Source organism: Neomonachus schauinslandi, chromosome 3 (genome assembly GCF_002201575.2).
Source record: "Neomonachus schauinslandi chromosome 3, ASM220157v2, whole genome shotgun sequence".
NCBI lineage: Eukaryota > Metazoa > Chordata > Mammalia > Carnivora > Phocidae > Neomonachus > Neomonachus schauinslandi.
The window spans coordinates 11618886-11645826 of NC_058405.1; the positions used below are offsets into that span (position 1 = coordinate 11618886).

At 42.5% G+C, this 26941-nt stretch overlaps 1 protein-coding gene and 1 pseudogene across 3 annotated transcripts in view; both read right to left on the reverse strand.

Moving 5' to 3' along the window:
• Positions 1-26941, reverse strand: part of CLYBL (citramalyl-CoA lyase) — a 246200-nt gene that overhangs the window by 200519 nt on the left and 18740 nt on the right. The window lies entirely within an intron of this gene.
• LOC110585906 lies at positions 19089-19344 on the reverse strand (annotated as a pseudogene).

Genomic DNA, 26941 nt, shown 5'->3' on the forward strand with positions numbered 1-26941 from the left:
AGAAAACAATATGAGGGATGATCCCAAAGGTTGGGTTGGGTCTCCCAGAAGCAAAACGTATCACAGGTGTCCCCACACTGAGGGCTGCCTCCAAGCCATGCGGAGAAACTTAAAGGGGCAGTTTCTTTTTCTTTTTTAAAGATTTTATTTATTTGACAGAGAGAGACACAGCGAGAGGGGAACACAAGCAGGGGGAGTGGCAGAGGAAGAAGCAGGCTTCCCGCGGAGCAGGGAGCCCGATGTGGGGCTCGATCCCAGGACCCTGGGATCATGACCTGAGCTCCTGGGATCATGACCTGAGCCGAAGGCAGACGCTTAACGACTGAGCCACCCAGGCGCCCCTTAAAGGGGCAGTTTCTACATAAAGAGTTCTTGTGACACCTGAAGGACCAGACTAAATAAACAGAAAGCCCTACTATCTATACCTGCCCACTCTCTGGTGTTAATCTTTGGTGGCGGGGGGATGGGGCGCCTGGGTGGCTCAACTGGTTAAGCGTCCGCCTTCCGCTCAGGTCATGATCCCAGGATCCCGGGATCGAGCCCCGCATCGAGCTCTCTGCTCCTGAGTCTGCTTCTCCCTCTCCCTCTGATCCTTACCCCTCTCGTGCTCATTCTCTTTCACTCTCTCTCTCAAATAAATAAAATCTTGAAAAAAAAAGATTAATCGTTGGGGGCGGTGAATAATTAGCTCTATGGCTGGGCATCAGTATTCCTCTGTAGGTACTGAGAGGTAGAGAACAAGAGGCAGGTAGTCTGTTATGGCTGAAAAGTACCTATTCCAACTCTCACTTTCTAGCTCAAGTGATTCAGAAAGGTGAAGGACCCTCCCCAGGTGACCTGGGGAGACAAGGACTCATTTCATCATTTCCTCCTGCTCTGAGAAGGGGTCAGTCACTGAGAGGAGGGTGAACAGCTCATATGAGAATGAGCGGGGGCGGGGGGGGGGGGGCACCTATGTTCTTCACAGACTGCTGCGGAGTCCCATGCCGGGGTACATGGCAACTCAGAGGGTTTAGTCAAAGGCAGCCCTGGCACACTTGGGTCTTGTGCAGTGGTAACTGAGACTGATTTTCCTTAGATCACCTGTCTCACTCCTTCTCCCCTCCCTTTCCACTTTAATATAATAAATGGTTACATCACACTATGCCCACACCTGTTCTAAGTTCTTTCAATTTTATCACACCAAATCTTCATAAAAACTCTCTGAGGTAGGTACTATTACTATCATCCCTATTTCACAGAAAAGACAACTGGATTAGAGAGGTGTAGCCAGCTCCCAACAGTGGCAGTGCTGGGATTAAGTGCAGGAGTCTGGCTCCAGACTGTGCCATCTCCACAAAAGCACCTTTCCCCTCTATGCGAAGACATGGACACGTAAAAGCATTTAACAGTTAAAGAAGGTGTTAAGGGACTAACAGGGTTAGCCCTTGAATATGCAGGGCAAGGGCTGCCATGGTAGTAAGTGCTCCCCAGCAATGTGACTTTGGGCAAGGATGTAACGTCAGAGCATCAGTTTGTCTGACTATAAAATGGGGCTATGATATCTATTTGGCTGCCTCAAAGTAGGTTGCTGAAAATGCAATGAGATCATCTGTGTGGATATGGTCTGTAAAGTCCAATGGAACAGAAGTGGTATTCATTTTCATCATGTGAGACCATCCCTGCTGCCTGACATCCAGAGAGGGCCACTCACAAAGACAACAGGCACCAGAAGCAAAGCTGACAGTTTCCATACTTCAAATACTTACTTTAAGTTCCATGGAACCCACAATGTGTCACTTACTGGGATGAGAGGTCGCCCTCATTATCGCCTCCTCCCCACATTATGCCAGGGCCCAAGAGGCAAACTGGATTTAGGAAGCTTGAATTACGAATAATAATGAGAAATAATTGTGCTGATATTAATCCTCCTAAAACAAACAGTGGTTAATATCTCCAGCCAGCCATCTGAGGCAGCATCCTGCAGTACCTACATGCGTGTGGTGGCCATGCGGGAGGAGAGATGCCCAGAGCTGACTGACCCACATGCTTGTCCCACCCATTAGAGGTCACTGTCCTGGCTTCTTTTTGTGAGTCATACTTTGTGCGCAGACACCTGAAAGAGCATAGCTGTACTGACAGTAACAAAATCCAACACTGCAGCACCTGCCATACTCTTCTAAGTTCTTCCCCCCGACCCTGCTTTATTGAGATATAATCGACATATAATATTGTGTAAATTTAAGATACACAACATAATGATTTGATATACATATGCATTGCAAAATAATTACAATAAGGTTAACACATCCATCACTTCACGTAATTACCATTTGTGTGTGTGTGTGTAGTGAGAACATTTAAGATCTATTTACTTCAGTCTGGCAAGGAGAAGGGTTCTCAAGACAGATGGGTCATTGCGTGGAAAGAATGGGTCTGGGCCAGAATCCTGGTTCTGCCAAGCATCACCATGTAAGCCCAGTTAAGATCCTTAACTCCCTGGGTCTTGGGCTCATCCAATATGAAACAGGGATCACAACACCTGTCCTATTCAGAGTTCAACGAGATGATGGACTCACAGAGTTCTGCACCAACCTTGGAGGAGGACTCAGTGTATATTCACTGAATGACAGAAAGGAGGGGATCACCAAAGGATGATGGCAGTGTGCATCGCCATGGGAACTCCACTGTGAGGAGTGTATAGCATTGTCCACATTTCCCCCTGTGCATGCTGAATGCACAGTTTAATGCTTAAGAACACAGATTCTGGAGTTGGGCAGACCCAGGTACACAGGTGCAGCTTTTTTTTTTTTTTTCCCTGTTCTCTCAGTAGCCTTGGCCAAGTTTCTTAACTTCAGTAAACATGGTTCCTAATCTATAAAATGGGGCTGACAACAGGACCAAGCTTATTGGACTGTTCCGAAGCATGCAAGTAGGTAACACACTGAATAGTTTGAAATATAATATGTGTGGCAGAGCGAGGTTTGAGAGATTAACCACTGGGTTTGATCCCACGGGAGTTAACATGAGCAGTTACTTCTCATTATAGACATTTAAGTTGTGTTAAAATACTCCTTAATTTTAAAATTGTGAGTTGTCTCAATATGTCTCACTCCCAGTTTTGAGGCCAGAGGCTCTGTGCTCTGCCCACTTTCACTTTCACTCATTGTTCTGATGCGACTGCTTTGGAGACCTTGATAGTAAGCAAGACTATGGTGACATGGAAGCAGGCTAATACACTGGGCAAGAAAAGACTTGAGACCCGATGACTTGGGCTGAACAGGATCACCCCTCCACATACGGGCCTCAGGGCTTGAGTGGAGGCCCCAAGCCCCAGCCCACCCTTCCTCTTAGTGCCCCTGGTTCAGTCCTGTATGTGTGCGGACATGCCAACTTGCACATCTAAGCTCGGTGTTTCACTTCCCAGCCCACCGCACCTGTTAGCTACCCCTCAGGTCTGGGGTGTAAACACTACAGCGGCACTGTCTGCCCACCAGGACAGACCCAGGGAGAAGCTCATGGATGCCCAGCTAACAGTGACATTTCCCGGCCTCTCCTGTGTCTGGGTATATTCATGAGAGTTGTGGTGGGTGGGGTGTGTCAGGGTGAGCCGAAGTATGGGATGCCTGTATAAGGAAGAGCAATCTTCCAGTTCCCCGTGTCATGGGCCAGGTCAGAGCAGCCCTCTTAGGTAAGATGCTGAGGGTAGAAGAGCCACAAGATAAAAGGAACCTGGGTCCTCACAGAGCCATCACATACACACTCTACTACCTACCTACACTTAAAGTGAGAGAGAAATTATTTTAGATAATGGCACTGAATCTGGGGGCCTTTTGGTTACAACATCCAAACCTGTACGCTGACTTATATACTAGTTACTCCACACGTTTGAATGAAATGGGTACCTAGCCCACCGTGCCTAGCATATTATCACTTGAATCAGTCTAATTTTGAGCAGGAGAAAGAACAGGTAAACCAAAACTATACTGTTGGTCCACTAGGACATCTGGAGCACTATGGGATTCCAAGTATGAGGGAAGGTTAATAAAAACTAGCAAGGAGGAAAAAAGAAAAAAAAACAGAGAACAAATGGAAAGCCAAGGAGAAAACAATCAGCAACTGCTCATGTGATAGTTTTATTTTTTATTTTTTTAAAGATTGTATTTATTTATTTGAGAAAGAGAGACAGAGAGAGAGCACAAACAGGGGGAGTGGCAGAGGGGGAGGGACAAGCAGACTCCCCACTGAGCAGCGAGCCTGATGCAGGATGCAGGTCTCAATCCCAGGACACCAAGATCATGACCTGAGCCGAAGTCAGATGCTTAACCAACTAAGCCACCCAGGCGCCCCTCATGTGGTAGTTCAAATTTTCAAATAGATGTACATGATTAAGGAGACATCTTAAAATGAAATATCATTATTTCATTTGCTCATAATAATAATGGTGCCACTACCACCAGATGAGTAAACTGAGGCACAGATACTTGCCCTGCAGTTACAACGGAGTAAATCTTATTTGTTTGTTTATTTATTTATTTACTTATTTATTTTAGAGAGAGAGCACACACGTATGCACGAAGTGGGGGGGGGGGTGCTGCGCAAAGGGAGAGGGAGAAAGCGTGGAGCCTGACACCGGGCTCCATCTCACAACCCTGAGATCACGACCTGAAATTAAGAGTTGGACGTTTAACTGACTGAGCCATCCAGGCATCCCACAACCGAGTAACTTTAAGTCTAGAATCCTAGGTGCTCCCTCCTAAAGATTTTATTTTTTTTTTGGACAGCCATCTTTGTCCCTAGGTTATCTGCCTAACGACAGAGAGTCCTCTGTAGCCAATCAAACACGTCATCCCCACAGTTAACATCTTGAGCAGAGTTAAAGATTAAAAATGCTGGCAGCACATCCATTCTGGTGCCTGAGCTGGGACAAGACGGAGTCGTGCTGATGCCAAGATGCCTAGGGTTGCCTTCCCACTGATTTTGTGAGTGTGCCCATATCCTTCCAATAAATCCCTTTTTGCCTGAAAAAGCCAGATTCGGCATCTCTTGCTTAAGAATTTTTGTCGTCTTGGGGAGCCTGGGTGGCTCAGTTGGTTAAGCACCTGCCTTTGACTCAGGTCATGATTCCAGGGTCCTGGGATGGAGCCCGGCGCAGGGCCTGCATCTCCCTCTCCTCCCAGCTTGTGCTCTCTCTCTCAAATAAATAAATCTTTTTAAAAAATACGTTATTAAAAAAGAATTTGTGTTGCCTTCATTTGGCTGACTCAGTCAGCAGAACCTGTGACTCTTAATCTCCAGGTGTTGAGTCCAAGCTCCACACTGGGCATAGAGCTTACTTAAAAAAAAAAAAAAAAGAAGAATTTTTGTTGCCTTAAAAGAGCCAGCTTTAGTATCTGTTGCTTAACCAAGAATCTTAACTGATAGCCACAACCTAGAATTCCATTAAATTCAAAAAATATTTATTATTCTTGATGCACACTCAGCACCAAGACAGCGCTGGCTTTCAAAAAGGTACAAGGACTAGCCCTATCCTCCAGGAGACTTAATCTAATATGGGAGACAGAATAGGGCACAAAGAACAATAAACATGAGCAAAGCTATAGGGACGCAGAAGAAGGGTGTCTGTTAGTAGGGTGAGTGTAAGTGATTGCTAAGATGTCATAACAGGAAGGTGATTTTTTTTTTTAAGATTTTATTTATTTGAGAGAGAGAGAGGGCACAAGTCAGGGCAAGGGGCGAGGGAGAAGCAGACTCCCTGCTGAGCAGGAAGCTGGATGTGGGACTCGGATCACGACCTGAGCCGAAGGCAGATGCTTAACCGAATGAGCCACCCAGGCACCCGAGGAAGGTGATATTTGATCAGGATTTCACCAAATAGAATATGGGAAGAGGGGTACTATAGGGAGAAGGAACAGCATGAGCAATGGCAAGGAGATGGGCCAGAGCCGGGGTTGGGAGAGCAGGGGATCATAACAGTAAGAATTTTAATGTGACTGGTGGGTCAAGTACATGGTGTTGGAAGACGATTCTGGAAATTTGGAGTCAGGGTATAAAGACCACTGTGTGGCCATGTAAGGTCTTCATTCTTTAGTGTTGGGAGCTACTGAAACTTTTATTTATTTACTGAAACTTTTAAAAGAGTAGAGCATTGAGATTTGTGTTCAGAGACTTCCTTCTGGAAGACAGACAGGAGGGAGGAGAGACCAGGCAAGAGGAGACAGCGATGAGCGGGAGTAACAGTAAGGACAGGATGACCAGGAGCCATAGGAGAGATAATGTAGAATCTAAGGAGTTGGATGGAATCAAGGATAACTCCAAAGACTGCAGCCACAAAAACATGGAAATGTGACCTCAGAGCCATGGCCTTGAGTGGTACAATGACCAGAAAAACACACCAAACACAGAGGCTTCCCTGCTTACCTTACTCCTCAGAAGAACACATCTACCTTTGGCCAAATCAAGACTCAACCTCATCTCTGAATAAGAATTAGCAATACAGGGGCGCCTGGGTGGCTCAGTCGGTTAAGCGACTGCCTTTGGCTCAGGTCATGATCTCAGGGTCCTGGGATCGAGCCCCGCATCGGGCTCCCTGCTCTGCGGGAAGCCTGCTTCTCCCTCTCCCACTCCCCCTGCTTGTGTTCCCTCTCTTGCTGTGTCTCTCTCTGTCAAATAAATAAAATCTTAAAAAAAAAAAAAAAGAATTAGCAATACAGTTCCTGATTCCTGAGCAGTGAGGCTAAAAGAGGGTAAAGCCTGAGGTTTCCAACACTGTTCTTTATTACTGCCTCTCTAGAAAAGTATTTTTCTCATGAAGAATCACAGAACATTTAACATATAAGTTCTTCGGGCGCCTGGGTGGCTCAGTTGGTTAAGCGACTGCCTTCGGCTCAGGTCATGATCCTGCAGTTCCAGGATCGAGTCCCGCATCGGGCTCCCTGCTCAGCGGGGGGTCTGCTTCTCCCTCTGACCCTCTTCCCTCTTGTGCTGTCTCTCATTCTCTCTCTCAAATAAATAAATAAAATCTTTAAAAAAAACCCAAAAACATATAAGTTCTTCATCAATGTTTCAAATTTTCCCCACCCTTCAAACAGCAAGTAAGATTTGCCAAAGAAACCATGACATTGCAAAGGTACAGCTCACTGAAGTCTACTTAACTGTTACCCTTGTTATCTTTTTTACCTTCATGACATCATTTTTAAGGGTCTTTGTCTTCTTCACAGAACTGCACCTGGACTATCGTATCAAAAATGGGTGCCGATTATGGTATTTTAGTTAAAACTGGTTCCTGCGCATCATTGTCTTATGCTAGAAGAGAGCTGGCACTGGCAACAAAGGGTTGCTATTAATAGTACAACACAGAACACAAGCGGAAAACTTGAGTGAAATTATGTTTTTTAAAACCCAGTGTTTAGTGCCCAGAAAAGGGACAGACTGTGCAGCATCTGTGCTGGGGGGATATGGAACTAATAAATCATTGCCATTTTTACTACACATAGGCAGAATATCATAGTACAGCCAAAGCCAAACATTTGCTGTCCGAGAAAAATCATTTACATTCCAGGGTTTTTTTTTTTTTTCTTTCCCCCACTCAATTTGAGAGTTTACTCATTTATGCATCCAAAATGATTTTACCAATTTAACTGTCCTATAATCATTAACAGTTTTTTATTTGGGAAGGGTTAAATTTATGAATGAAATATTAATATAAACATATATATACATCCTTATGTTCAAACATAAAACATTCATTTCAAAGTCTGATTTGCAGGTGTAAAGCCGCGTAACATGTAAATTGGGCTGAAAAAAAGATATTTTGATGCATATAAAAAGAACTAGTTTTTTTGAAAAACTACTAGTGAAGCTGGATGCTAACTATCTCTTATCAGTCCAAGAAAGCAGTAAGAAAAGCATATATATCTTTTTGCTGAATTAATTTTATCAGATAATCAAAGCAAGTTTATAAAAGACCTTAAACACTGAGGAAGGTAAGATATCCTTCTTCGGTAAAATAACAACCTTAGGAAGATTTCCTAAGCTTCAGGCACATTTGGCCACCCTACCTGCTCTGGAATACATTAGTGTAATAAAAAGGGGCTTCTAAATAGTAATGCAGGCAGTTCCACTAATCACATTATCATCATAATGTATTGACAGTGAGAGAAGTCACAGAAAACAAGGACTGACAGGAAAACTGTTTCAGAATTCAAAGAACAATAGGCCATTTATTTTGGCATGCCATAATAATTTTACCCATACATTCTTTTAGAAAACTGGTAAAATTTAGGAAGCAGAGCCCTAGAAGGGCTAATACATATTAGGAGGCTTCTGAACAGTCAGTGGCATTCAAATTTTTGTCCTAGGACTTGAAAAGTTAAAGGCATGGTCCTGCCAATTGTGAGATGCCCTCTCCAACACAGACCACCCACAAGTACGGATTTTCCATCTGGTGAACAAAACAGACAGCTCCTTAATTATTTTTAAAAAGGATTTTTCTCCCTAACATACTTTCTTTATTTGTCTGTGACCTGGAACTTAATGGAAAACCTGGTACATGCCAACTTCATTTCTTATAATGAAACATCCTATTTTATTGTTTTAACTGGGGTTTTTCAAAGGCTCTAAGACAGAAATTATTACCCCCAGAACTAATGCTCCAAACCACCAAGACAATTCCAATGAACAACTCTTTTCTCAGAACAGAGAGTATCTTGTTTAAATATTAACTACTGAAGTTTTCTCTCAAAACCAACATGATGAAAATAGGAGGGAAATTATTTTCAATCATTTTTAACTGGGCATCCATACTGCTAGTGTCAAAATCTATGGCTTTTCCAACAAGATGGCCACCTCTGCCAAAAGCCTGCTCAGAAATGCCAACTGTAATTAAAATCTGGCACCTGTCTTGGGCACCAAATTTGCTTCTAATATCTCCATGTTGAAATGTGTCTCAGCTTTGAGAGGATGTAAGATGCTTTTTGCCCTCTGCCCTTCGGAAAAACACTCAACTGGAAAAACTGACGGCTGTTATCCCGAAAATTACATTTTTTACATCTTAACTACACTACATCTTCTCTGCTTTCTTTCCCTGAATCTGTTTGTTTAATTAGTCCCAAGAGAATCGGCATACATTCCCTTCACACATTTTGTTTTTATAAACCTCAGGAAAAACAGGCAGTGAAGTTAAGTTCTTCCTAGTATGAAGTTGTGTTGGGGGTGGGGGGTGGCAACATGGATAGATTTCAATAAGAGGTTAGATACTATGGAAATGGGAAGCTATAGATGGGGGTGGGTGCTTCCCTAAGAAGGCTTTTTAGACACTAGATCACTAAATTCTGATTTGATGCATGTTGTCGTCTCTGTTGTCTATAAGCTTGTGCCCCAACTATTGTTTTGTTGAGCTGGGGCTCTAAAAATCTTAGTACGGGTTTTGTTCTTCAAACAATCTGTAGCATTTCCCAAGAAGAAACTCGCTTCTCTCTTATAAGCCTTCCAGATGCTTGACACCTGGCCCCACTTAAAGTGAGGACAGAGCAGTCTTAGGGTCCAGCTATCACACTGGAAGGGTAAATCCGTTGCACAGCTTGACCCCAACAAGCCCCACGGACAAAAGACCAGAGTGTGAGACCAACCAAGAGCAGATTCACTGGAGGGGAAGCTCCTGGGCAGGGCCCCTGTCCACCTTTCCTACCGTCTTATCCCAGGGCGTAGAAGAGTGCCTTGCACAGAAAGGGTGCTCAATCAACACCTGCTGAAAGAACAGCAGCAGATCTGGGATTAATGTGCTTTTGTAAAGAGCACCTTATATTAACAGAGGGCCACACTGGCTTCAATAGTAAAAGGAACCTGATGATTATAAATTGTTGCAAGTGCAGGAAGATGCACTTCTGAGACTCGTTAAGGGGTGCAGACATGCAGATGTTCTGACCTTTGGACTTGCCAGCCTCCCTCTTCAGAAGCACTGTCAGCAACACCACTTAACCAGGCCACCCAGAGCTCCTAGAACACATCACTCTTCACCAAAATGAAAAAGGGGTAAAGTAGTGTGACAGAATGTTTAAGGTACAAATATATTTTACTATTAAATAATATAGAAAGTGTATACAAGTACTGCCCAATTTATGACAGAGTTCTGCTAAATTAAATTCACTAAGAATTTGCTTCTTAGAACTGAAAATGAATTTTTCTCCATGGAAAAGATGTTACAAATGATGGTTAGGGCCTCAGGAGAGCCCACAAAAACCCATTTAACCCCACAATGTCCCAAAGTGCTGGTTTAACGACACCCAAACACTTATGTAACAGCGTGTTCATGGGAAGAGAATCTGAGTTTAAACTAGGGAACTCCACAGCTATAGGAAAGAGAGACCCAGGACACTGCTAGCAGCTTGTGGGAGCCCCCCACCCCCCCACCCCGAAAGAAAGCCATCTCCCTGGATCAGAAATTCCTCGAATGCAGCATTTCTCCAAAGTTTTTTACTGCAACCCACAGGAAGAAACATATTTTATACTTTGTGTAAAACGTATTTTATACAAAGTTTTTTACTGCAACCCACAGGAAGAAACATATTTTAAAGATATTTTATATACTTTATAGCCCAGAAACACGCCCAACACCCCCCACACACATACTAAAAGAAACAAGTTTTATAAAACAAAATTTAACATGTGATATACTCTGACCAGAAAAATTTCTCTTATAATTCATTTTTTAAATGCTTGTCATGACCTAATAAATTAATTTCCAGCTCACTTATTGGGATCCCCAGTCTGAAACACCATTGCCCTGAACGATCCAAAATGAGGAGCTAAGGGGTAGTGAGTGATGGCTGTCCACATGTGATTCTTCAACTTCGTATACCACATGACTAAATTTTAAAGTAATTATGAATAAAAAGATAAAAGACAATTTCCTGCAAATGTGTCAGAGATGCACGTGTCCCTTTGTTCACGCTCCCACCTGTTTAATCAATTCCTTTCTCTTCCCTCTCTACCTGATCAAAGATACAGATGTTGGCAGAAAACCTGAGGATATAGATAATTATAGATACTAGATAACAGAGACTGCAAATCATGCTGATGAAAAGCTGATGATCTGTAAACTTTAAAAAAAAAAGTTTCTGGTTATTCAGAACACATGGATATAATTTAATCAATGCTTGGGCTTTCACCACCGGAGCAATGTGTAAACATTGCTGGTTGTGGGAATGTCATTACTACACCCTAGGTGCTGCCTCAGGACGCAGACAGAAGCACAGTACGCCAAGCCTTGTAGCCCCTTCATACAGACCTGCTGTTTCTCTCCAGAAAAAAGTCAAAGATTCTGGGTAAAGGGATGACTCTGGGGATTCCAGAGTCAAGTGAGTACCTGAGAGGAACCTCATGAGCCCAGGGGCAAAGTCCTCGTGAAGGCCATGGCCAATGAACACTTGAGTTCAGTAGATTAGAAAAGGGCCAATATTCTGGTTTTCGTGCTGGTGGTAGATTCAAGGAACCTGCTATGACCACTGCCAAGCCCTCCCATGTCTGCTTTGGCTAACGGTGACTGCATATTCCCATCCTCACAAGAGGAGCATTAGCCAAAGATGCAGTACTGGAGGGTGAGAGTGCCCATGGGATGAGACCCTTACCCCTCCTCAGCAAGTGGGCTTCTCAACCAAACCTACCTACAGTCAGAGGTCATAAAATGAGGATTCTTCCCAAAAATCTCTCAGAATCTTGCACTGTGTCTGAGAACTTGGGACCCTTCTAGGAGTTCCTCCTCAGGGAGTCATCTCTGATATGTGTCCTAAGGGTTTTCATTAACACAGGTATGCATTTTTTGCATTGTCACATTTTATTTAAAAATTCCATTCAGGGGCACCTGGCTGGCCCAGCCAGTAGAGCATGCAACTCTTGATCTCAGGGTCATAAGTTTGAACCCCATGTTGGACACAGAGTTTACATAAAATAAATAAAATCTTTAAAAAGTAAATAAAAATTCCGGGGCGCCTGGGTGGCTCAGTCGTTAAGCGTCTGCCTTTGGCTCAGGTCATGATCCCAGGGTCCTGGGATCGAGCCCCACATCGGGCTCCCTGCTCCGCGGGAAGCCTGCTTCTCCCTCTCCCACTCCCCCTGCCTGTGTTCCCTCTCTCGCTGTGTCTCTGTCAAATAAATAAGTAAAATCTTTAAAAAAAAAAAGTAAACAAAAATTCCATTCAAAAAATTGGGGAGCATTATTTTCAAATTCAATTTTAAAAGTTTTAGTTTGAACTGACATCTCAAAAAAGGAAAACGCACCAATCTCATAAACACCTAATTCCATTGAGTTCACCTTGGGCTTATTTCTGTACTTTCATCCCTTCTATTGTAGGACTATTTTTAATAAATAAAGTGATTTTTTATTGGTATACTAAATAATGGAAAGATGCATACAGTGCCAACACCACAATATAAACAGCTTTGGTTCATTTGGATTCCTATCTTATCCATTTACAATTCATTTTAACCTATGTTATCAATGATGAATTACTCATATATTTTTTAAAGATTTTATTAATTTCTACACCCAACATGGGGCTCAAACTTACAACCTCGACATCAAGACTTGTACTCTCTATTTACTGCGCCAGCCAGGCACCCCTCATATTTTATTTATTTATTTATTTATTTTTTAATTTTAAAGATTATTTATTTATTTATTTGACAGAGACACAGCTAGAGAGGGAACACAAGCAGGGGGAGTGGGAGAGGGAGAAGCAGGCTTCCCGCTGAGCAGGGAGCCCGATGCAGGGCTCGATCCCAGGCCCCTGGAATCAGGACCTGAGCCAAAGGTAGACGCTTAATTAAGACTGAGCTACCCAGGCACCCCCCTGCACTGATTTCTTTTTTTGGCAAGTCTTCCCATAAAGGAAATATATTTTTAGGAAATGCATCAGTGAGTATTTGGATTTGTACCTTCCACCATATATTCATACACATACATATGTGTATTTATGTATGTATGTCTATAACTGGGTACAGGCATACATATTTCCAGAACAGTAAAAGTCCTATAGTCCTTAAGATAAAATAGCAGGGGGCACTGCCCATTAAGTTATCAGTTCCAGGCCTTCACTTTCTAATTGACAACTTCAGGGCTACTTTCATCACTTGTCAACTTCAAACTGACACTCAATTTTTCCTTTTAGATGATGTTGCATCTGTAATACAGCAGTGTTTCTGACATACTGCAGCATGTTCTGCTAGGAATATTTCTTCAGAAGCACAGCTCAATAGAAGGTGGAAAGGCAGAAAACCTGCTAAATGTTTTTCACATCTATCAACTACTCAAAAGAATACTGTGGGGGGCGCCTGGGTGGCTCAGTCGTTGGGCGTCTGCCTTCGGCTCGGGTCATGATCCCAGGGTCCTGGGATCGAGTCCCACATCGGGCTCCCTGCTCAGCAGGAAGCCTGCTTCTCCCTCTCCCACTCCCCCTGCTTGTGTTCCTGCTCTCGCTATCTCTCTCTCTGTCAAATAAATAAATAAAATCTAAAAAAAAAAAAAAAAAAAGAATACTGTGGGGAAAAAAACCCTCATTTTTACACTTAAAATATTTTCCACTAGTCTTAGCAATAATTCCAACTATTTAAAGCGAGTAGATATGGATTTAAATAAAATACAAAAAGGTATCTGTTACAACAAAAAATATCTTCAGCCTAACATGGTGGAGATAGTGAACCATTAAAGATGACATTTTATGTCAATTAACATATAAAAGCCACAGCAAAGTATATCTGGCTCCAAACTAAATGATTTTTAAAAACCATGAGACAAGCAAAAATACTAAATAGTTAAGTATGCAACTGTCCAGTCTATTAAATTGCCTCATATGAAAAAAATAAATAAAATTGTTTTGATAGGTGATTTGAGCATCAGTTTTCATGATTTAAAAAAAGCAACCCAAAATAAAAGAATCAAACTTAATTTAAAAAAAATTTGTTTTAAGTAATCCCTACACCCAACATGGGGCTTGAAATCATGTCCCTGAGATCAAGAATCACATGCTCCACCAACTGAGCCAGCCAGGTGCCCTGAAACTTAATTTTATAAGTATAAAATGTTAGATTAAAATCAGACCATTCTGTTTAATTAAACTCTACACTACTTAGGGAATATGCATTTTCAACTACATGTAGAGCAATCACATGCCTGGAATTTTCCCAGATAATTTCAAGTATTTTGTCCCATTATTCACTTCCACAAATGTAATCAAATCATGTGCTCAGTGAATACACCAATTTGTGGTTCTAACAATATAGTCACCTTGTGTAGGCAAAGAGGATAGATAGGTTTTACATTTTATTTTGATTTTTGTTTCTGGCTTTCATGTGTTATATATAAATGCATTTAAATCATTGCTAAACCATTGGAGCACTCCTTTAAGAATGACTACAAATGCTTATGTTCTAGAATTGGATTTAGCCAAATAGTTGCTATTATGGTTGTCCGTGTTTATGAAACAATGTATGATTAAAACTTAGTAGAACTATTTCCGCACTTCAGAGGCTTGTACTCCAAAGAGTAATGGAATTTACAAATAATAATACATATGTGTGGGCACTAAATAACATGCTGTGTATATAGAGTGACCACAAGCCCTGGTTAGCCTGAAAGGTTTTGGCTGACTCCTAATGCCCCAGTATCAATATTAATAGCACTCCTTTCACTCTCCAAAGTGTCCATATTTGGATGATAAATTCTAAGGCCACACTATTCATCAATGTGAAGATTGGTAGATTGCTGGTTTTCTTTCTTTTTTTTTTTTTTAAAGTAGGATCCTCGCCCAGCGTGGAGCCCAGGGTGGAGCCCAACATGGGGCTTGAACTCATGAACCTGAGATCAAGATGTGAGCTGAGATCAAGAGTCCAAAGCTTAACCGACTGAGCCACCCAGGCACCCCGACTGTTGGCTTTCTAACAGCATTTTTATCACTATCATCTTCAAGATCTTCAAGTGGGTGATTTTTCAAAATTTAATTGGCTGTGACCTAAAATTTAGCCTTGCATGAAAGGGTGAACACAAAATACTAGGTCAGCATAGCCTTGTCAAAAGAATTCTACCTTTGGAACAGGACTGGTGGTTGGGATCCCAACTCTGCCTCTCAGTTTCATATTGGGGGAGGTACATACCCCTCTGCTACTTGGTTCCCTGATCTGGCAATGGATATGGTTAACTGATGTAATGCCAACCAGCACAGGACTTCATAGTCACTAAGGGGGCGCCTATGAGTCATACCACCCCGTTCAAATCCTGGCTCCACCTCTTAGTAGCTAAGTAACCTTGGGCAGAACCAGCCAGGGGGCCCTAATATCAGCCGCTCTGAGTAAGAATTAAGCCAGATTGTATGTTGGTGATGTAGGAAAGACGTTATTAGGGTTCGAAGCCGACGGCAAGAAAGAATTCTTGAGACATCTTTGGTGCAAAAAGGTGGTTTTATTAAAGCACGGGGACAGGACCCATGGGCAGAAAGAGCTGCAATGGGGTCATGAGGAGCGGCCCATTATATACTTTCAAGTTGGGAGGGGGTTAGGGATAGCATAACTCTCTAAGGAATTTTGGAATTCCAGGACCTTGAGGGGGCTACCTATTGTTGGGAAAAGTTCATGTATTACCGTCTAATAAAACCTTAGTCACGAGACCCTTCAGATGTATATCGGTGGGCCATATGCTTGGGGGATGATTGCCAACATGTGTCTTGGAGGCTTTAGAGATAAAGGAAGTTTCCAAAGGAATTCTTATACGTTAAAGTAGACTTACAGGATTGCAGGGGTGGGGGGGGGTCAGACTAGAATTGCCTTTTGCCCTTAGCAAAATATTAACATCGAGTGAGTCCCTAGAGGAATGTCACTCTGCCTGTTTCAAGGACTTGTCAGTGGGTTCTAGGTAGTAAGGAAATTTAATAATTTTTCTTCTGCCTTTGTTTCCCACATCATTGGGATGGCAGTGTTGAGGAGAGAACTTCAGAGCTTTCAATTTAATGTACTTTTCAGCTCTCTTTTCATAAAATTAATTTTAACCATTTTAAAGTATACAATTCACTGGCATTTAATAAATTCGTAACATTATACATGCATCACCATTATCTAGTTCAAGAACATTTTCATCACCCCAAAAGGAAACCCCATACACATTAAACAGTCATTCCCCATTCCCTCCTCTCCTCTAGCCACTGGCAACCACTAATCTTTCAGCTCTTTTTAATAGTGTTTATTTCTAAGGTGATGTTCTCCATCTGCTCATTCATTGTGTGTATATTTACACACACTTATTTACCATTAAGTCCTTGAACATACTTATGGCTGATGCTTTAATGTCCTTGCCTGTTAATTATAACATATGGATCATCTTGAGTTTGGCTTCAATTAACTGCTTTCCCCCTCGTTTCCTCATCTATATAGTGATTTTTTTCTTAATTTTATTGATATAATTGACATATAATATTGTATTCATTTAAAGTATATGACATAATGATTTGATACAGTGATTCTTGGTAAGACTTTGGACATTATGATTAATATGTTCTAGAGATTCTAGATTCTGTATATTTCTCTGAAGAGTGATTTTTATTCCAGCCGACAGTTAATTTGGCTGAACACAAACACCACACTCCGCCTCCTCTGTGGTGAGCAGCAGCTAGGATTTCTACTCTGTTCTTTCAGCTTCCAGGGGCTGCTTTTTCCCCAGTTCCACTGGAAGTTCCTCTACACACACACACACACACAGCTCAGTGGCTAGCCAAGGGTTTGTGCCATTTCATATGTAAATTTTGGAATTTATTCCCTCTTGGCGCCTTTCCCTCCTAACTTTCTGGCTGTTCTGCCAGCCTCTACCTCTGCCTTCTAGCACCTCAATACAGTATGGCTGCAATTTTTGCAGTGTACATAAGGTAGATTTAGAAGTGCCTTCAGGTAAAAAACCATCAAGTTGCAAACTTTATCCAATACAGTCTGTGTTTCAAGGGTAGATTCTACTCTAGTTTCTGCCGGATTGTGCTTGCTCTCCACTGCCTTAAAATAGTTGGGTTTTTTTTTAAAGATTTTATTTATTTATTTTAAAGAGACAGAGAGTGAGAGAGAGAGAGAGAGAGAGAGAGAGAGAATGAGTGGGGGGAGGGGCAGAGGGAGAAGCAGTCCCCAAATAGTTGTGTTTTTTTTTTTTTGCATGGGGCACCTGGGTGGCTCAGCTGGTTAAGCATCTGCCTTCGGCTTGGGTCATGATCTAGGACTCCTGGGATCGAGTCCTGCATCGGGCTCCCTGCTCAACAGGAGTCTGTTTCTCCCTCTGCCTCTCCCCCCACTCATGTGCACTCTCTCTCTCAAATAAATAAGGTCTTTAAAAAAATAAAAATATTTTTTGCAAATTATATAAATGTTATGTACAGTGGGATTAGTGCAATCAAGCTACTTAACCATTCATGGAAACTACCTCATTTTTAATAGCTACATCATTATTATTATGGTATGACTATACCATAATTTACTTAGCTAACCTCCAATTTATGGACATTTTATATTATCATCTCTTTGGGTAACAATAAAAGAATCCTCCTTTCCAAAGGTGTCCAGACTAGATGACTGAAATATAGTGATTCAGTGAACAGGCTTCAGAAATGGGTTTGGCTTCTGCTCCATCCCTTAGTAGGTATGTAAATTTGGATAAGTCAATTAACTTCCCTGAATCTCATTTTCCTCATATGTAAAATGAACCAAAGGGTTTCCTCATGATAATATTAATACATAAAAGCACAGTGCTTGGCACACAGAGCTCAATAGAGTGTAATCCTCCTCAAAAATAAGAACAGGGTACAGAAGAGGGCAGATCTGGTATTAAGATGAATAGTACAGGGTAAGTGGGGACAAGAGAGATCAGTTGGGATGGGAGGTCACAGGGGAAAGGCAAAAGAGAAGAGAAGAAAAAAGAGAGGCCAAAAATAATACATCTTTGTACAAGATAAGAATCCATCAAATGATTTTCTGGTTCAGAACTACTTTAAATGGTTTTTTTTTTTAAATTTTATTATTTATTCATGAGAGTCAGAGAGAGAGAGAGAGAGAGAGAGGCAGAGGCAGAGGGAGAAGCAGGCTCCCCACCTAGCAGGGAGCCCGATGCGGGACTCGATCCAGGACCCCGGGATCATGACCTGAGCCGAAGGCAGACGCTCAACCATCTGAGCCACCCAGGCGCCCCCAGAACTACTTTAATCAACACTTGTAAAATAGGCAAAGTCCCTGCCCACAACTTTTGCACTTTTAGCACTTCTCTGAACCTTCTAGGGTCCTGGTGCCTGAGTTACAACTACAAAAATTGTTTTCAGGAACTGTCCTAGCCAGCAGCCTTCCTAAAGCTTCCCTCAACCTCAGGAAGACCTCACAAAAACATTAATGCTTGCACTACAAGGAGCTCCAGGGTAAAGAAAGGAGAGGAGGCATAAAAGAACAGGATGGCTGGGCGCCTGGGTGGCTCAGTCGGTTAAGCGACTGCCTTCGGCTCAGGTCGTGATCCTGGAGTCCCGGGATCGAGTCCCGCATCGGGCTCCCTGCTCGGCGGGGAGTCTGCTTCTCCCTGTGACCTTCCCCCCTCTCATGTGCCCTCTCTCTCTCACTCTCTCAAATAAATGAATAAATAAAATCTTAAAAAAAAAAAAAGAACAGGATGGCTTACAAAGAGGCATTTCACAATTTATCAGGACAATATCTCCCACACTGCCTCTCAGAAAAGCATTGCTTAAGTGGCCCATATGACAGTTAAACAAGGAATGCCCTGAGCTGCTTCTGCAGGAGGGGATGGGGATGTGTGGCCAGCATCCAAGCACACTTCTGCTGGATGAGAACAATCTACTTTCAACCTGGGCCTCACCCTTGGAGGGGTGCAGAACAGAGCGGCAGCAAGCAAGGCTACCTAAGTAGAGAAACCATATCCAACCAACTTTGGGCACCTCTCAGAGCTAGCGAGAGTGAACAGAGCCTTTCTTTTCTTTTCTTTTTTTTTTTTTTGGACTATTATAAAAGTTTATTTAACAAAAAATTCAATATGAAAATGCACACAACCTGATTTTTATATTGTAGTAAAACAGGTACTATGGAGAGGGGACATGTGGAAGGAGTTGATTTCTTCTGATGAACACACCCATTGTTTATACTTGTTCCAAGGCTTCTAACATGATGATACTATTTCCTCGTATTGTTCTGTGGCCCACTAGTTGCCATCTCCACACATTCATCTATCACAAGATTCATAAACGGATGGAACCCCCGCAATATTCCTTGGACATGTCTGCCACCATTTAATTTCAATGATAATTTCTTGTCCATAAATTTTTTCAACTTGGGAGGGTGAGCTTTGCTCATGGTGTCTACTCAGCGAGCTCAAAGATGCCTCCAAATGGAATTTGAGGCGTCCCTCATGCTCCCGTGGTAGGCCTGGCATTCGAACAGAGCCTTTCTGACCACATCACTGGAGAACACTACCCTGGTGATTCTGAACACATATGTTTGCAGAGATTGCCTTCAAATGAATAAACACCATCTCTGAGCTGACAGACATGTACCGAAGTAGTCTGAGATCCTCAAGAGAGGATCAACATAACATCTCCTCGGGGAAAAAAAAAAAAAGTCTTATAAAGGAACCAGGCTTAAAATGGGAATCCCGAGCAACAGGAACCTAAGGTCTAAAGGGGACAGTGGTTTCTCCCAGACAATACTTATCTCTTGGTATAGGGCCATCTCTCTCCTGCCCAGTCCCATCGATGTCCTTTGGAAAGAACTAGACCTTGATATGAAGCACAGAAATATTACTGAATGCCTACAATTTTCTCTGGGTCACTCATGGGAATTGGAAAGGCTGTTTCCTACTGGCCAGATTAAGAGACAAGCAACAGGGCTGCAGATGAACCTGGGACTCTCACTGCCACAGGATCCTGGAGCAGGAGGGCCATCACTAAGCCACAGGGACAGCTCTGATCTGATAGGGGGAGAACCAGGGACATTTCAGGTAACTTACCTAACTCCTAGAGGAGGGCAGGCAGTGGGGACATGGAGCACTGATATATATATATTTTTTAACATTTTATTTATTTGCTTATTTATTTTTTGAGAGAGAGTGAGCAAGCACGAGCAAGGGGAGGAGCAGAGGGGGAGGGAATCTCAAGCAGACTCTGCGCTGAGCATGGAGCCCAACATGGGGCTGGATCTCATGACCCTGAGATCATGACCTGAGCCTAAATCAAGAGTCAGATGCTTTACCAACTGAGCTACCCAGGCACCCCAGGGCACTAAGATTTAAAGTTACATTTGGGGGCGCCTGGGTGGCTCAGTTGGTTAAGCATCCAACTCTTGATTCAGCTCAGGTCACAACGATATCAGGGCCATAAGATTGAGCCCTGCCTTGGGCTCCACGCTCAGTGCAGAATGTGCTTGAGATTCTTTCCCCCTCCTTCTCCCTCCCCCTCTGCTCTACCCCCTGCTCACATGTACATGTGCTCTCTCTCTCTCTCTCTCAAATCATAAATAAATCTTTAAACAGTCACATTTGTACTGGTCAGGAGGCAAAGCCTGGAGCACCCTGATATACACATCGTTATGCCCAGGTAGATTCTGTAGACTGTTTTCAATCTGCAAAATGAGTTCTTGAATTCTTACCTTACAATCTGGTTTTCTTCATGGCTTCAGTTAAAGAATCATTCTTGGGATCATCAGCAGAGATCCTGAAGCTGGGCTGGCCCACACTCAGGGCCATTTGCCATTTCCACATGTGACCAAGAACCTGAATTCTGCCCTAATGTAGGGGAACCCTCCATCTTATGAGTCAATGGAAGCTGGAAATGCTTCCCTATTCCCTCAACCCCAAGAGCTCTGCCTGTCACACACACTTGCCCCAGCCTGGGAACTCAGAGTCAGCCACACAAAGAAGCAGGAACCATGCACGAGTAGCTGTTTCAAAGTAAAACCTCCATATTAGCTGTGATACTTAAACCATCTATCATAGCGAACCTAAAGAAAAAAAAAGCAAACTAACAAAAATATTCAGTTTTACTTGTTCCACTTGCAGCATGGCCCCCTTCCCCTCCACCCTCATCCATGAAGGCACAAAAAGAAAATAACATATCACAGTAACAAGAGGAAATAAGTAGCCATTGTCTCTACCTTTTATAGGCAGATGTTTCATGGGATTTGCCTGCAATACTTAAAGGCACATTTGTGATTTTGATAGCCTAAGACTAAACTGTATTACAAACTGATTACTGTTCAGAGCCTAAAGCTACAGTTTACAAGCTTGTTCTGCCTTCTTTCAGGCCCTCCATGCTTATAAATGACACCTTCCAGTGTCTTAAAGTATGAGAGGCAGCTAGCCCCAAATTCTCAGGCTGCTAATGGTTTCATATAAAATGAGCTCCTACAATTTTATTACCACCCTGGTGCGAATTCACAGGTGAGGGGCCACCAGGGAAAGGATGTGGATATGTCTCTCACTCCTGGCCTCCTAACTTTTCCAAGTGCAAGGAACTTTTCCACTCAATATTTCAAATGATTACTCCAACTCCCAAGGCTGCTGATTAAGCCAAATAGGCTCTACTACGTTACTGAGAGAAAGAGGAGTAAGTCATCAAGTCGCCTCTCTGGAGAGTGAGGGGATTTGATTTTGCATTCTAACTTTACCCCTGTAAAGCTGATTAAGCAACCCACTGATCCTTTACATTTTGACTTAAATAAACATTTAGTGGGTATTAGTCATTAGAATGTTGACAAGTAACTACTGGAAAATGTTAAATTTCACTTTCCAATCAGATAAGCCAGACACAGGTTTTGTATACGTGTATCTCACAACACAAAGATTATTGATACTTGGAAAAGTGATACTAGCATTAGAGATTCTATAAAGTGCACAATCTGGTACCTCTACATTTACGTGAAGTTTTAACAATATACAAATGCCAAATACAGCACCAATGACTGCTTTTGAAAGAACTCTAGAAGCCTTTAAAACAGGACTGATTATCAGGAAATACATGAAATTCACATGTTCAGCTAGATCTAACTTTGTATGATTATTTCTTTACCTTTGAAAGTGACTTACAGCAGCAGTGCCCGGGTGGCTCAGTTGGTTGAGCATCCGACTCTTGGTTTTGGCTGGGGTCGTGGGATCGAGCCCTGAGTCGGGCTCTGTGCTCAGCGCAAAGTCGGCTTGAGAGATTCTTTCTCTCCCTCCTCCTCTGCCCTTCCCCCCGCTTATGCAGGCTCAAGTAAATAAATAAATTTTTTTTTTTTTAAGAGACTTAAAGCAGGCTAAATAGATAAATGGATAGGCAGTAGGTCTAAGAATATATTTCTCCTGCGGGGGAAAACAACCTAAAGTCATACACACTAAACATAATTTCCCAATTTTCAAAAGCAGTTGATAAATAGTGGCTGCTTAATGAGGAAACTTTATTTTCTCAGTATCTTCTAAAACTAGAAAAGGCAAATTAAATTTTAAATGTAAAACATGTGAAAAACAGTTCAATATAGCAGACTCTACTTTTAGAACTTTTTTTAAATTTCAAATTCAAATAAAACAAAAGTTCACACAAATGGCTTACATAAAAATGCCTTCAAAAAACAACAAAACTGAACTTAAAACTTACACATAAAACGTTTTCCTTTTTAAGACCAAAGATCGGGACGCCTGGGTGGCTCAGTCGTTGGGCGTCTGCCTTCGGCTCGGGTCATGATCCCGGGGTCCTGGGGTCAAGCCCCACACTGGGCTCCCTGCTCGGCGGGAAGCCTGCTTCTCCCTCTCCCACTCCCCCTGCTTGTGGTTCCTGCTCTCACTCTCTCTCTCTGTCAAACAAATAAATGAAATCTTAAAAAAAAAAAGACCAAAGATCATCTAAGAGATCATTTGTCAGAGGCTTAGAAGTAGTGAAAACTAAACTAGCTGCCAAAAATTGTTTACTCCGTAGCACATAACACCCACTAAGTGACCTGCAGAGAAAATGCAAGCTTAATTTATTATGCATGCTCTGGTTTTACTTCCTGTTAAAAGTAATACTCATCACCATATTCTACTCTTTCTTCATGCATTTTATCTTAATCAAAAATAAAGGCAAAGGGGGACACCTGGGTGGCTCAGTCGTTAAGCGTCTGCCTTTGGCTCAGGTCATGATCCCAGGGTCCTGGGATCGAGTCCCACATCAGGCTCCCTGCTCAGTGAGGAGCCTGTTTCTCCCTCTACCTCTGCCTGCCACTCTGCCTACTTGTCTCTCTATCTCTGTCAAATAAATAAATAAAATCTTAAAAAAATAAAAAAAATAAAGGCAAAGGAAGAAACACAGGGAAAAAAAAGTGGGAGTGGCAAGAAACAAACAAATCAGGATTTCTCAGTCAGAAATTTAAGATAACTTATGCATTAAGAATAAATCTATGGGGTGCCTGGGTGGCTCAGTCAGTTAAGTGTCTGCCATCGGCTCAGGTCATGATCTCAGGATCCTGGGATCAAATCCCACAATGGGCTCCCTGCTCAGCGGAGAGTCTACTTCTCCCTCTCCCTCTGCCCCTCCCCCTGCTCGCTTTCTCTCTCTCTTGCTCACTCTCTCTCTCTGTTAAATAAATAAACAAATAAATCTAAAGAATAAATCTATGAAGGGGTGCCTGGCTGGCTCAGTCAGTACAGCAATCTTTGGGTTGTGAGTGTGAAAGCCCCACTCCAGGTGTAGAGATTACTTAAAAATAAAATCTTAAAAAAAATAAACCTATAAAAAAAGAATAAATCTATGATAAAGTACATCATGAATACTTTTTTCCTCTCAAAAGTGTAGGATTAAAAATTGGAATTATTACATTTACTATATTCTCAACATATTTTTATATACATAGTAGCTTTTGGGTCTTCCCAGATTCAAAAGCACCAGCCAAAACACAGAGCCAGAGGGAATGCAGAGAACTGAAAGCGTTGAGCGAAAAGCCTGCACCAGATAAGCCGGAACTGTAGGCAGTCCTGCAAGAGTAGCAACACCAGGGCCTGCCTGTTAGTCCCAAAGATATATAAACTCTTTGTCAGGGAAGCTCTGGAATGTCATCTGTCTTAAATTACCCACCTGGAATTATGTTCCACTGACCAATATGGACAGATTACTGGAATTTGAAAACCTCACTTTTTGGGGAACTGACATTTAAGCTGTTTGAAGTTTCTCATTAAGGTTGCTTAAGAAATTAAGAGCAGATGTAGGAAACCAAGTGTATAGTATTCAGAGAAATGAAGTCACCTGAAGGCTCCAAATAACTAGAAGCATTTAAATGTAGTAAGTGCATTAGGAGGAAAGGATGAACTAGCCTGCCCCATAGGCTACAATTTCATCACTTTTTCTCTATTCCAACTAGGTTTCCCAGCACATTTTAAGTGTAATTAAAAGAAAAGAGAAAGACAAGAGGTTGACATGATGAGGGACTACAACCTAGACTACAATTCTAAGAGCAAAGCACTAACTTGATGGAGGCTGAGAGAGAGTAAACATCTCCACAGCCTCCCTGTTGCCAACAGGATGTAAATCTGAAATCCTGGGCTGGCTTTGAGGCCCTTTGCCGCCTGGCCCCAAACCCCCTGCTCAGCTTCATGCCCAGCCCTTCTGCCGCTAGGCACCCCTGACTCCATAACAACCCCCTCCTCACCCCCCTGCTGTGCCTTTGCATATGCAGTTCCCTCAGCCAGGAATGCCCTTCCCTCTCCTATCATCCTTTCAAATCTGCTCAGAGGTCAACTTCCCTGGGAATAGTCCCCATGCCCTCTAAAGTCACTCCTGCCTCTGCTTTACCACTTCCCATGCCACATTCAGTTTGCTCAACATTTACTAAGTACCCACCATGGGCCAGAGCACTATGCTGGCTATTCAAAGAATAAAATATAATAGTGGTAGAACTGTCCTTTCAGGGTCTCATTCCCTGACCCAGGCACCTCAGACTACACACATATCTTACAAAAGATGTGCCAAATAAAGCACCTCCAGGTACCTGGCATGGCGACCTGTGGAAACTTTCTTCCTTCCTCATTTTTAGGAGCTGCCTAGGACTTAGGAAGAGGCATAGTTCTCATCCTTTCCAGGAGAATGTATAAATGAATGCCTGAATAATAAAAAGAAATGTGTTGGGGTGCCTGGGTGGCTCAGTCGTTAAGTGTCTGCCTTCAGCTCAGGTCATGATCCCAGGGTCCTGGGATCGAGCCCCACATCGGGCTCCCTGCTCAGCCTGCTTCTCCCTCTCTCACTCCCCCGGCTTGTGTTCCCTCTCTCGCTGTGTCTCTCTCTGTCAAATAAATAAATAAAATCTTACAAAAACAAAAAAAGAAATGTGTTATAAGTACCTCTTACTGAAAAAGAACACCATCAATGTGTTTTAGAATTTCTTGTTGTAAAGAAATGTTCTACAAAATAAATACTTTTCCCATTTACCTGCAGGATAAAATGAATAATGATTCCTGCAAGAAAATGATTTTGCCCTTACTAAAATAAAAGCCAAATTAAAAAAAAAAAGACCCACAGAAAGAACACCACATCAAGCAGTAAGCCATATGGTTGTGAAGATAAAGTTTTTTATCCTTCATTAACAATAATCCTGGAAATACTAACATTTTTACTATGCCTCATAAACAGTACACTAGGGCGCCTGGGTGGCTCAGTTGGTTAAGCGACTGCCTTCGGCTCAGGTCATGATCCTGGAGTCCCGGGATCGAGTCTCACATCGGGCTCCCTGCTCGGCAGGGGGTCTGCTTCTCCCTCTGCCCTCTTCCCTCTCGTGCTCTCTCTCATTCTCTCCCTCTCAAATAAATAAATAAAATCTTTAAAAAAAAAACAAAACAGTACACTAATTAGTAAAATACACCTGTGTCAACAGTCCTGTTTCTATCTTTGAAAGTCATTTCTTCAGCTCATGCCTGGAGTCCTCATTTAGCACATTAAATGTGCATGGAGCCTAAAAACTGCTCATCGCTGCTGGTCACTGGCTAGTTGCTAACGGTTAGCAGTTCCCACATACAACAGAATGTGTGGAGCCAGCCAGCTGGTTTCAGAAACTTGTTGATGAGCAGTTCCACCCAGGCACTGCGCGGAGACAGAAATAAGGACGCGTGGAGCCTTGTCCTCAAGAAGTGTACAGCCCACCAGGCATTGGATCAACAACAGCACTCTGCCCCTATCAGCCTGTGGGTTCATTTAACTAATTCCCAACAGAGAAGTCCGAGAGTAGGAGGCTCTTCTCCAACAGTGGTCAGTAATCCAGTGTTGGTCATACATGTTTATAGCCAAAGCCAGAAGGCCAAGCCTTCGAGGACACCTCACCCTAGTATCAACCAGGGTATCTGGGGTGGGAGTGGGGAATGGTGTGCGGCAGGGAAAATACAAAAACAGAAAAAATTTCAGAATAAAAGCAAATATTGTTTTGGATCCTGCTAAGATTCCTACACTGAACTTAAAGACTGTGACTTTTTTTTTTAACACATCTTCCAGTTGCTGAGTTGATCCTGAGTTGAAAGAAAGTAGTGTGTTCCCCAGGTGAGAAATTCTGCAATAAACAGAATGTACTTGGGACAGAAACACTGGCTGGAGGGAGATTTATACCACATGAACTCAGACAGGCTGGGTTCTTCCAGTGATACCTCAATGCCAAGGTAAAGCCATGTTTTGCCATTAAAATATCCCCTCCACCCACAACTCATGTTTGTAAACAAATAATGTAGACAAGCACGTGCAGACACCCCTTTATGCTTTCAAAAACTCTTTCAAAAAAAGGAGAATACTAAGGAATCTGAAAACAGCCCTGGACTGTGTTCAAAAACTCAAGCCAAGAAAGAACCTTCAGATTTGACATCTTAAATTAGCAGGAATGTTTAGACAAATCTATAATCTAGGAAAACATACATACACCCACACTCACACATAAAAAGTTTGCCTTTCCACCCTCTCATGTCAAGTGAATAAGG